Genomic DNA, 12,737 nt, shown 5'->3' on the forward strand with positions numbered 1-12,737 from the left:
GATTGAGAATGTCTTCTTGATAAAAAAGGGGGAAAAGAAATGACACTAAATAAAGTTTCAGTGGCTAAGAGGTTTCAAATAGAATCAAGAGGTCATTCTGGAAGTTACTCTTATTCAAACTTCAGTCAGATACTGCAAATTGGCACAGTATGCCAAGCCCCAATCAACAGCATTCCTGACACCCCTAAGGAATACCATGGGTTCTGTCTAAGACCTAATAAAAGTTTTGCTTAGTAAGTTTAGTTTTTCAGAAATTTAAGGCCTTCAGATTGTTTCTATGCCACATAAGCTCTGAAACCCAGAGGTTCCACTCTCTCCAAGAACACAAACCAGTTTCATTCCTCTATCCCACAAGATCAACAACCCCTTCTAGCACAAAAAAGTTAACATGGTCATTGTCCATATATCCCTGAAGATTGAGGGAATGATGGGAGGTTGGAGGTGTAACTGAGAAATTATGATTTCATAAATGATTAGGACCACTAATTATAGAGATGCTTCTCTTTAGTTTCTGGTATATTCGAATAGCCAGACAAAAATACCTGAAACTGCTTAACTGCAATCCAGTAGCCTTGATCTTTTATAATGAGTATATGTATATAGAATTTAACATGTTACCCTGTGATTGTAAAAACCTTGTGAATGATACATCATTTATCCAGTATGACCCCACATAGAGGAGTAATAACATGTGTGAAGAAAATTATAATAATAATAATAGATTGGGAATTTGGGGAAAAATACCCCTAAATAAACTATAGACAACAATTGTAGTACAATCTTTCATCAATTGTAACAAATATAACTTCTGTTTAAAAATAGCAATTATAGGGCAGGCCACAGTAGCTCAACAGGCAGACTTCTCGCCTGCCATGCCAGAGACCCAGGTTCAATTCCCAGTGCCTGCCCATGCAAAAAAAAAATAGCAATACAAACAAAAAAAGTATTCTCATTAGATACAACAAATTTTCAACACCATTGCAACTGTTGGTAGTTAGGTGGTATATGGGAAACCATGCATGATTCTCCTGTACCCACAACTTCTCTAATTTTAAAAAAAGGAAAATAATTTTTTTAAAAAATTGCCTTTAGTGAGAACTCAACAAGGGAAAGATTTCACAAATCATTGTTCTAAAGACTGTATTTGTAGAAGGGGTGGAAGGGGTGGAAGGACTGGAGCAAGCTATGTGCCAAAGACCTTTTCAGTGTAAAGTACTACCAAGATAGGAATCTGAGAAGGCCTGTCCCCCATTCACTTAGTGTAGGCAGTTTACCTCAATTTACCAAAATATCACCTCTGTCCAAAGTATTCTGACTTAAACATATATGACCCTGTCATGAGAAAAAGCTAAAATAGGATTATTTACATCAAAGGTGGGTGTGAGACTCTAAAAAGGTTTGTGAAAGATATTATTGAATTCAATCTCATTGAAAATTAATTAAGGTAGGTACAGGGAAGGGCAGAAGGAGAGTGGTAAAATCAAACTCTAAGGTATACCAACTTAGAAGTTGCAAATGATTTATCTAAGACCAGTTTTTAAATGCCAGTAGGTACAGTGAGCCTCTTCTCTCCCTCGTCCCAAATTACAGAAGGGAACAGGAATAACTTCAGAGCCTTATGTATTACTCTTGAAAAGGCAGGGTGAGAGGGCAGGTCCTAGGGGTCCTGAACTGCACTGCTCACAGAGGGGGCCTGACCCATGGCACAGCCTGGAATGCTTCCAACCTGTGCTGACCTGAAAAGACATGATTTGGCAAAAGTCCTTTCATTCCAATCACTATCAGGTGCTAGTTTCTGCCCACTGGCCAAACATACAAACCTAATCAGCAACAAAAATGCTTAAGATACTCAGTTTAAATAATGTTTTAAACCAATTAGAGTTTTTTATTAGAGAAGATGTTTTGCAAGAATATCATGCAGAAAATAAGATTCCATATATCATCCCCATATTATTAACAACTTGCATAATGTAGTGAGTTTGTTATAACCGATGAAAGAATATTATTACAATTGTCCTATTAACTATAATCCATTGTTTACATCAACTAATTCCCTCTTGATCCAAAGGAAGTGTTGTTTTCCATTTGCTTGTTTTAGTTTTGCACTAAAATACCTTGTCTTACCTGACAGTGACTGAGGTTAGCATTCTCCTGGCACATTCAGGCTTAGGTGCTTGGACCACTCACTGAGAATTCCTGTGTGAGGACAGTGACCTGCTCAAGTCACATGAAGCAGAGGTCACACAATGGGCTCACTGGAGAAACCTCAGAGCCTTAGTAACCATGGCAGTTATTAGAAGAGAATGCAGAGAAAGGTAGAAGAAAAAGAAAAGAGAAGCGAGAAAATTTTAAGAAGGTTGAATATTAACAGAAAAAAACATATGGTGCCTAAATTTGTGGTTGAGAAAGGTGTACAAAACCTGTGGGGGAAACAACTTGTTCAAGAAAGGCAACTTCCTAACAGCTTCCTAGAGTGATGTGGTTTCATGGAGAATGATTTCTAAGGTACATTTCAGTTTGAGTACATTTTAAGGGATTTGGATAGATTTGGAAATACACAGAATATTTTAATACCAAGAAGTTTATATTAAGTTAGCTAGATAACCACCAAGATGCTCAGAGAATAAACAGATGTTTTCCACAATAAAATCATTGAGTTGAGTGGCAAAACATTTAGAAATGCAGTACAAATCCCCACATACTCCACAGGCTCTTCCAAAGTACAAAAACTGGATTGTCCCTGAATTAGGTGCTAAGGTAGAGCAGAAATGGTAGAAGAAACTTTAGAGTACTACTATCAATATTTGCTCTAAATTATTCCCAATATCATTTTTTTGGAGCATGGGCAGAGAGAATGTGCTACATTCAAACCCAAGGCTTCAGTGAGTTTCAATTACATAATGACGCTTATCTTACCACCTTGTGGCTCTGAACCATTGTGCACAAAATTGGAGAATAAGAGTGTGGTCCTGAAGGGAATCACAGAGAGCCTAAAAGAGCAAGAAATTTCAGAAACATCATATCAACATGGGATGACAGTGTGTTTACTTAATTAGCTAAAAATAATTGAGTTTAAAATTCTGTCCTTGGAAGTGTATTTGCCATAACAGACTTCCTAGCTTTTGCCCTGTACAATGACTTACTAAATATATTGGGAGCACTTAAGGGCCAAGCTTGATTAATCTTGTATCTAGAGAATCTAAGAATGAAACACTTCATGAAGTTTTGCTATACCAAAAGACCAACTCTAGAGTAAAATCCATCAAATATAATGCTGGAAGTGACACGATTATTTAAGAAATAAGTCCAAATGGTGATGAGTATAATGCTTACTGGAGTGCAGAAAAACATAGCAATTTAATAATAGCTAGAGCAATACCCAGATTAAATATCATATATAGAATCATTCTACTCTATTAAAAAAAAATAAAGCACCAAGCTGAATTATAACCAAATCTAATCTCTTATCCTTTGGGAAAGTCTGTTTCACTACTTGAAACACATAATGTCTTTTGCATGTAAAATCTTGCCCAGTGCCTGATATAGGATACACTTGTGGGAGGGCCCAGAGAACTTGAATGCTGAATAAGACCCCAGATGAGTCTTATCTTATACACGCTGAAGTCTAAAAGCCCCTGGAATTTTCCAATGAAAACCATTCCCCCCTCCTAATTGGTATAGAGTGGAACAGCTTTTAAAACCAACACATCTGAGGAATAATAAGTGTGTTGTTTCCCTTTGTGGGTGATTGGGAAGGTACTCACGATGTTGGAATCTGTTAGTGAATTTTAACAGCCACTTAAATAAACATCTATGAGAGAAGAGAAGCAACTAGAGACATCAAATATAGAGTTTGTTTTTTTAAACCCAAAGCCAATCTGAGGTATTGGATATGAAGCAAACCAGAGTGGCCACTACAGCAGTGAAAGCCACACAAATGGATTCAGTGAGGTCCTTTTACTTTTATGCTTATTTTGTCTTTTTTTTTGGTGCTTTGTCTGGGAATCAAACCCAGATCTCCCACATGGAAGACAAGCATGCTTTTGCACTCATTTTTGAAAGTAAAACATGCTGTGATTGCCCCTGCTGCTCCTGTGACAGTGCTTCAAAGGATCAAAATAGCCAGGTAGGCTTACATAATAATTGTTTTTTTATGTAAAAACAAATGAAGATCTTTTATGAGCACCAATCTGTGTCAGTGCTGTGCACAATTCCCAAACCTTGGATACCTAAGATTGTGTTGAAAACTATAAACACATAAATGTTGGAGTCCCTTAACTGTTCAGACACAATGTTCACTTTGTTGCAAGTATTGGCACACACAGAAAAAGGCCCATGAACCTCATTGCTTGATCTATAAATATTTTGGATTCTAGAAAATGTGGTATAGGCAAGTAATGTATAATTATTTTATAAAACCCACATATCTGTTCTCTGGGCTTTCCAAGTGAATATACATGAAATATCTTGTCAGAATATCTTAACTTACACATCTTTATTTTTTCCTATTTTCCAGATATGGTGATGGAATTCACTGAGCTTTGGATGACTCAGAGGCAAGCCTTCAGAAATGAAGATGTAAAAATCTCTCCCCTGATAAAGGTCAAATAAACCTGTAATCCCATGTGGATTTCAAGGTGCTCTAATGCAGAAACAGAATGAGCCTTCCATATGATAAACTCAAGAAAAGGAGAAATGAACAAAGATGTTCTCTAAGAGAAACACATCTGTTCTTCAAATCAGGAGATCAACGAAGAATAGTATTTTCAAACAGTGGAGGACAAGTTTCATCTCCTGAGAAGGAAGGCTGAATAACCTAATATTCATGATTCTCAGCTTCAACAATGTCCCCTCAGATGTCCCCATTCCAAGTTCAGGATCCCAGTATATTCTGAATATCTACAACTGCATCTTAACCACCCAAAACTCAGTGATTTAAAATAAACATAACCATTTATTCTCTCTCAATTATCTGTGGATTTACCAAATCAGTTGGGAATTTCTTTTGTTCCACAAGGTGTGGGATCAGACTATAGTCATCTCAATGCTTGGCTGCACCTTCAACAGCCAAGAAAGCTCACTTAAATGGACGTGAGTCAGTACTGGCTGCTGGCCAGATGCTCAGTTAATGCTGTCAACTGAAGAAAATGTTCTATTCCACATAACCCAACAAGCTATGGAAAAAGATTCAAATCTTTTAAGGCCAACCTCAGAAGTTACTTAGCCTCACTTCCATCACATACTATTGGTCAATAATTGTCAAGAATAACCTATATTAAGGCAGAGGGGAAGTGGATCCCACAACTTGATGGGAAAAAAGGCCAGGTCACATTACAAAAAAGCATGTATTTGGAGATATTTTTTGGATCTTCACTTGAGGAACTGGGGAGATTTGTAAATCTATTAAACTTCCCCACCCCTGCTGTGGAGAATTCCTGATATTCTCTCAAGCATAAAGGAGACTGCTTTTAATAAGCCAATTTAGTAAGTCAAGCATTTGATTTTGGGCCTGCTTTTGTGAACCTTACTCCTACAAAGGAGAAGCTAAAGCAACTTATATTATGCCTAATAATTAACCCCAGAGAAGCACTTTTGCATCTCAGATATGATCTCTCTCTCTCTCTCTTTCAGCCAACTCTGCAAATAAACTCACTACCTACCCCATAAGTGGGTCATAACCTCCAGGAGTGTAAGTCACACTGGCAATGTGGGACATGATACCCAGGGATGAGTATCATGGGACATGGCATCATGGGATTAAAAAAGCCTTCTTGACCAAATGAAGAAAAAAGAAATGAAACAAAACAAAGTTTCAGTGGCTTGGATATTTCAACTTGAGTGAACAGGTCACTCTGGAGCTTATTGTTACACATTACAGAGAAATTTCTTTTTAGTTTCTAGTGTATTAGAATTGCTGAAAGGAAATATCTGAAACTGTTGAAATGTAATCCAGTAGACTGGATTCTTGATGATGATTGTATAACTATATAGTTTTTATCATGTGACCATGTGATTGTGAAAACCTTATGAGTGACACTCCCTTTATCCAGAGTATGCACATATGAGTAACAAAATAAAAACAAACAAACAAACAAATAAATAAATGGGAGGTATGAGGTACGGGATGTTTTGTGTGTTCTTTTTTATTTTTTTCTTGAAGAAATTAAAATATTCTAAAATTGATTAAGTGATGAATGCATAACTATATGATGATGTGAGCCATTGATTGTATACTGTGAATGGATTTTTTGGTGTGGGAATATATCTCAATACAATTGCTTTTCATTCTGGCAGGTGCAAAAATTTGTCCCTTCTGAGATAGTTTTTCCTGAATAGGGTTTGGCTTCTATTCCTATCAAGCCTCTACCTGTGTGAATATCTCATGATTATAGAATGCCTGATTTTCTAATATGGGTTCCAGTCAAAGAAAGTGGAACAATGAGTGCATGAGCACAGCATTCACTGGGCCTGCCTTATAATGTACCCCCTGGAAGCAGTCTGCTTCACAGAACGTTTTCTAAATGTATTACAAACAGATAAGCAATATCTCAGAAAACTAAATATAGAGTTGCCTTAAGACCTAGCAATCCTGATACTCAGTATATACCCAGAAGCTCTGAAAACAGGGATGTTGCACACAAACATTCATAATGGTATAATTGCCAAAAAGTAGAAATACAAGTGCCCATCAATCAATGAATGGATATAGAAAATATGATATGCACAAATAATGTAATACTATTCAGCAGTAATAAGGAATGCACACAATAACACTGATGATCCTTGAGGACATAATGCTGAGTGAATTAAGTCAGAAACCAAAGGACAAATATTATATAATTTCAGTAAAATAAACTAAAATGTTATTAAAATCTAGACTATAGGTTACCAAGAGAGAGAATGAGACAAGAGAATGGAGAATTATTGCTTAATGGGTAAAGAAATTTTAGACGAAGATGAACTTAAATGTTTGGAATTGGATACAGGTGACAGTGGTATGTTATCAGGACTATCAGTAAGAGTGCTGAACTGCCTATGAATGTGGTTGTTTAGGGGTTGTCAAGAGTCATGTATGTTAGGAGGAGGAAAGTTAGAGATCAAAATATGGGAATGTATAAAGCAATGAACCTTATGTTGGACAATATCTATGCTTAATGCTACAAATATAGATATGTTCATTCATGAACAAGAACAAATATATGACACTTTTACAAAGAGTGAATACTAGAGTGATATATGGGGAAAAGTGTGCCTTTTGCAAAGTACAGATGATAGTTAATAGTAATACCTTAATACTATTTCAACAATAGTAACAAATGCACCATACCAATAGTTGAGCTAAAAAATAGGGGGATATAAAGGATATGTGGTTTTGTAGGTAATCTTTTTTATGCTTATTTTCTATTCATCTTTTCAGGTAATGAAAATGTTCTAAAATTGAATGTGGTGAAGATTGTGCAATTATGTGATGATACAGTGAGTCATTAATTATAATCTTTGGATTATATAGTAGTGTGTGACTATATCTCACTAAAATTAGCATTAAAAATAGCTAACCAATATTTCTCAACCTCAGTGTTGTTTATATTTTCGTCTGGATAATGTTTGTTTTGCAGAGCTGTCCTGTTTGCTGTAGTATGTTTGGTAGTATCCTTGGCCTCTATCCACTAGATAACAGTAGCAGCACCTCCAGATGTGACAAAAATTTCTCCTGGCATTGCAAAATATCTCATGGAGGGGGTCGAAGGAGAGGGGGCTGCCCAGAAACATTCAGGTAACAGTGACATTAGCTTGGAGATGATACACTGCGAAGTCTGGATTCTATTGAACTTGAAGTTATGGCTGCTTCTATTTGGAATTCTCTTGCTGGGAGAAAAATAGTCAAATTAGTCACTATGTTGGTCAGTGTCATCTATTCTAATTGTCAATGGTTGCTGTTACACCATAGGGATGATCAGTACATTGTCTGGAACTCAACAGGGATCATATCAGTACATTCATGCCCAGTGATAGCAGTGAATCAGAAAATTCAGTATGCACAGCCTCAAAGGACAAGGTGACCCAGTGCTCAGAATCTTCAGTAATGAAGGTCTAGCTTTCCCATGTGGCAGTATACCTGTAACATCTGAATTACTTGTAAAAGATAAGATGCACCTAGTGGTGGAGGCTGGAGATGATGAATATCTGTGATGGCTCTTTGTTAAATCATTTTTAGAGATTGCAGGCTTTGATACACTGAGTATTATATTCAACACACTGAGGCTTCAATCCACTCAGAAACAGAATGGACATAATAAAAGGAACAAGTGGATCTGAGTTGTGCAAATAGGGAACAATCACAAAGGCATTTGGTATTCTGCATTAAAACTATTCAACTCACTTCTTTCAATTGCAGCCTCCTGGACAGTTGCAAGCTTGGACTCATTGTGATACTGTTCAACCTCCAGTGCTTCATTGGCCTTTTCACACTTTCTGCCTTGAGACTTACCCAAATCCTCTGAGGCTCAGTCGACTGGACAGATGCAACCAGAATATAAGGGGATTGATATCCCCAGTGACAAACATCAACTAATGGTGGAGGGAGCCATTGGATAAATGCCTCAGTTTCTCATAATACTGTCAGAATCAAGCACCAATTGCCTACTCTAGAGACTTGAATAATACAAACTGGCATGTCTGTCCCTGATTACAAGTCTCACTCTAATTGCTCTCTTTCCTTCCTTTCTAGGGAACCCCTACTATACTATATACCCAAGAACTCATCTCTGGTTATGATCTGGAAAACCTAAACTGAAACTATTTTTAACTGTGATCACCCTCCGTATGCCTTTCACAACCACAACAGGCAATTGTTCACACACACATACACACACAGACACTTCCAGTTTTAGACTTTACAGTTTAGAAAATTCAGTGAACATCTTCATTTTGATGTCCAACTTCTCTACTATTGCCAAGAGCTTATCATCTCAAACACATTTTGAGATTTCATGTCAATATTTACTTTCTCTATCTCCAGAATCTTGAACTTTAGTCCTTTACCTCTCCAAAGGCTTTCACTAAGTATGAGAGATGGGAATAGGAGGAATTGAAAGGAGGAAATTGAGAGGAGAATACATATCCCTGGAATGTACTCACTTTAGAGTACCACACTTTTCCCCCTTATCTAGATGGCACGAAAGAATAAAGTCTACCTCTACTTCCTCTCATTTACTCATAAGTCCCCTGATTCCTAGCTTCTCATTTCCTCTGCTCTGCTACAACTGCTTTTCTGAGGACACCAATGATCTTCACATTTCTGTGGTGGGGTAAAAGTAATAATGATACAAAGATTTTCCCTTAGTTATAAGGAAGTCTAGAAACTCAGAAGACTTCCAAATCTGCCAGCACAGTCATTAGACTTCATAATCTTTACCAAAATAGCCATTGACAACTCTACATTCTTGTGATTTACATTAATGGTATTTGAATACCTGTGTGACAGCCTGGACTTATGTTTTCTTTGGATCAGTTGCAGCCTTTTATGAAAGAGTGAAGTATAAGAAGTGAAAAATGTGTACACCTCTACAATTACACCACAGAATTTAAGCTATTTTGATTATTTTGATGCTTGACATGGAATAGCTGTAAATTTGCATTTCCCAAAGTTTAATATGCATATGACTCACCTTTGGATCTTTCAAAGGAAAGATTCTGAGTCAGTAGGTATAATTTGGGTCTGAGATACTGCATTTCTTATAATTTTCAGGTGATGCTGAAATTGACAACAGTTTGAATAGCAAGGTCTGGTCATAGCTTATTGAAAAGGTCAGGGGAGACAAGCTCCTAAAAATGAAAGCCTTGAAAATATCTCTCTGTAATATGTAAAGTTCAGAAGGGAGAGACATTATGTGAATTATCTTAGTGACTATTTCTTTCTCAAAGTAAGGCAAAGAACTAGACCTTGCCTGAGTTCTACTAAACACTTATAAAACTCTTCCAGCTGATTAAACAAAGAGGCAACTACAAATGTTGGAGAGGATGTGGAGAAATTGGGACACTCATTCAGTGCTGGTGGGAATGTAAAATTGTACAGCCACTGTGAAGGATGGATTGGCAGTTCCTCAAGAAGCTAAGTATAGACCCAGCAATCCTACATCTCTGAATATACCCATAAAATCTGAAAGCAGGGATGCAAACAGACATTTGCACACCCATGTTTTTAGCGGCATTATTCACAATTGCCAAATGATGGAAACAACCCAAGTGTCCATCAACAGAGGGATGGATAAAGATGTGGTATATACACATGAAGGAATATTATTCAGCAGTAAGAAGGAATGAAGTCCTGAACCATGTGACAACATAGATGACCCTTCAGGATGTTATATCAAGTGAAATAAGCCAGACCAAAAAGGACCAATATTGTATGATCTCACTGTTATGAACTAATTATAATATGTAATTGTTGTATATAAACTCATAGACATAACATGTCTAATATGTAGTAATAATATGTCATAATTATAATATGTAACTCATAGACATAAAATCGAAAATGTAGGATACCAGGGTATAGAATGAGGCTAAAGAATGGGGAGTGGAAGCTTAATATGAGCTGAATATTTAACTAGAGGCAATTTAAATATTTGGAAATGGACAGAGGTGGCAAGATATTGTGAGAGTAATTAATAGTGATGAATGATGTTTGACTTGTGGAAGAGGAAAAATTAATGTCATATACGTCACCTGAAGGAAAGATGGAGGTTAAAACATGTGAATGTATAACACAGTAAAACTTGTGGTAGATAATGTCCCTCATTAATGATACAAATATTTAAAAATTCTTTCCTCAGCTAAAAAAAGTATGACTGTATTCTAAGGACTTAGTAATGGAGGGGTATATGGGAAAAATATACCATTGCAAACTATGGACTACAGCTAACAGTAATATTGTAATACTCTTTTATTAACAGTAACAAATATACCATACCAACACAATGGGTCAATAGCATGGTGGGGAGGATAAGGAGTATGGAAGGATCCAGGGTTTTCTACTTTATTTTTTCTTTGCTAGAGTAATGAAAATGTTCTAAATTTGATCATGGGGCTGAACACACAACTATGTGATAATATTGTGAGCCAGTGATTATAACCTTCACATGGTTTCTAAGCTGTGTGAATATATCTCAATAAAATCACACTTAAAAAATTCTACCAACTAAATAATGTCTTTATTAAACTACCTCCTGAAGGGGTATGATTATGAGTATTGAAAATAGTCAACCATAAAATATCCAATGTAGTACATGATAATGTATGGCACTGTTATAGAGTGCATCATGTCCCCAGTAAAGAAATGTTCAAGTCCTAACCCCTAGTACTGTGTGGGAACTCATTTGTCAATAGGTCATTCAAAGTCAAACTAAATCAAAGGAAACTCATTCAAAGATGGCTGATGTCCTTCTAAACAGAGGAAACTTACATGTACTCAGTTAGGAGAAGTCAGAGAAGGAAACAGAGATCTCCATGTGACAGAGGCATTTACAAGCCAAGTAATTTCAAAGATTTTTGGCAAGACAGAAACAGAAAAAACCATCCCCAGGAGAATGAATGGTTTGGCAAAACCTTAATGATGGACTTCCAGCCTCTAAAAATGTTTCACCCAACCAGTTTGTGGTATTTAGCATAGTACCCTGGAAAATTAGAACAGTCATTATTATATTTAAAAAAGACAAAAATATTCTTTCTATTGCTAATGTATATGCATTATGTAGTAATATTACAACAAATGTATGTGAAAGATAGCTATTGTACACTTGCATGTTCATAACATTTTCTTGAAATTAGCTATGCTTATACATGTAGTTCTCATTGATCTACCTACTTTGTTTTTGTCATATGAATATACCACACTTATTCACCCATTTTTTAGCTCTTGAATATTAAGATCATTTCTGCTCATTCTCGTTGTTTTTTCATTGTTGTAGTTACTGTGCTCTTAGTTTTGTATTTTAATGCTTCTACAAATAATACTGCAATGAACATTGTTGCATTATATTTCCATCTACACATAAGCTAAACTTTCCAGTGATATACACCAAAAGATGGAAATAATGAATTAAAGGGCATACTGGTGATCTTATTTACCGATTGGCAAATAAGATATTGCCAAATTGGTATGCATTGTGATTAAAACCAGTAGTTCCCAGCCTAATACATGAGTCCCCATTTCTCAGTATCCTCACAAATGCTCAATACTTGAGACAAAATGAAAACATTGTAAATGTAAGTTGATAAACTTCTTTCTCACTTTCATTTATTCATATATTCAACACGTATTTGTTGAGTGCCTGCTATATGCCACACCATGAACTATAAGTTGGGTTACAGTTGGGACCTAAACTGGATCCCATCTACTCTTGTGGAGCTTGCATTCTAGTGTAAATCATAACTAAAACAGCTAGATAAATAAATGTGAAATCATACTTTACTAAATGTTATAAAGGAAAAGTATATAAAGCTCTAACACTCTTCAATAGATTTGGAGTGGGAACTCAGTCCTAGTCTTCATAGTCAGTGAAGAATTCCTGAGTAAGTGATGCTTAATTAAGAGCTGAAGAATGAGTAAAATTACCTCAGGAAAGAAACAGCAGCATTTACATGGATGATATTACAACTTAATGCACAGTTAACAAGCCTATGTTTCCAGAAGGTAGGGCTATACATGGAATGCAAAGAGACTTTTCAAGTCAAGA

At 36.2% G+C, this 12,737-nt stretch overlaps 1 long non-coding RNA gene across 1 annotated transcript in view; it reads right to left on the reverse strand.

The window, feature by feature from the left end:
* Positions 1-2,926: 2,926 nt before the first annotated feature.
* Positions 2,927-12,737, reverse strand: part of LOC143654973 (uncharacterized) — a 100,700-nt gene continuing 90,889 nt past the window's right edge. Inside the window, exon 6 of the long non-coding RNA XR_013162031.1 lies at positions 2,927-2,990. This is a non-coding gene — a long non-coding RNA (uncharacterized LOC143654973). The remainder of the gene's footprint in view (positions 2,991-12,737) is intronic.

This window comes from Tamandua tetradactyla, chromosome 14 (genome assembly GCF_023851605.1).
Source record: "Tamandua tetradactyla isolate mTamTet1 chromosome 14, mTamTet1.pri, whole genome shotgun sequence".
Taxonomy (NCBI): domain Eukaryota; kingdom Metazoa; phylum Chordata; class Mammalia; order Pilosa; family Myrmecophagidae; genus Tamandua; species Tamandua tetradactyla.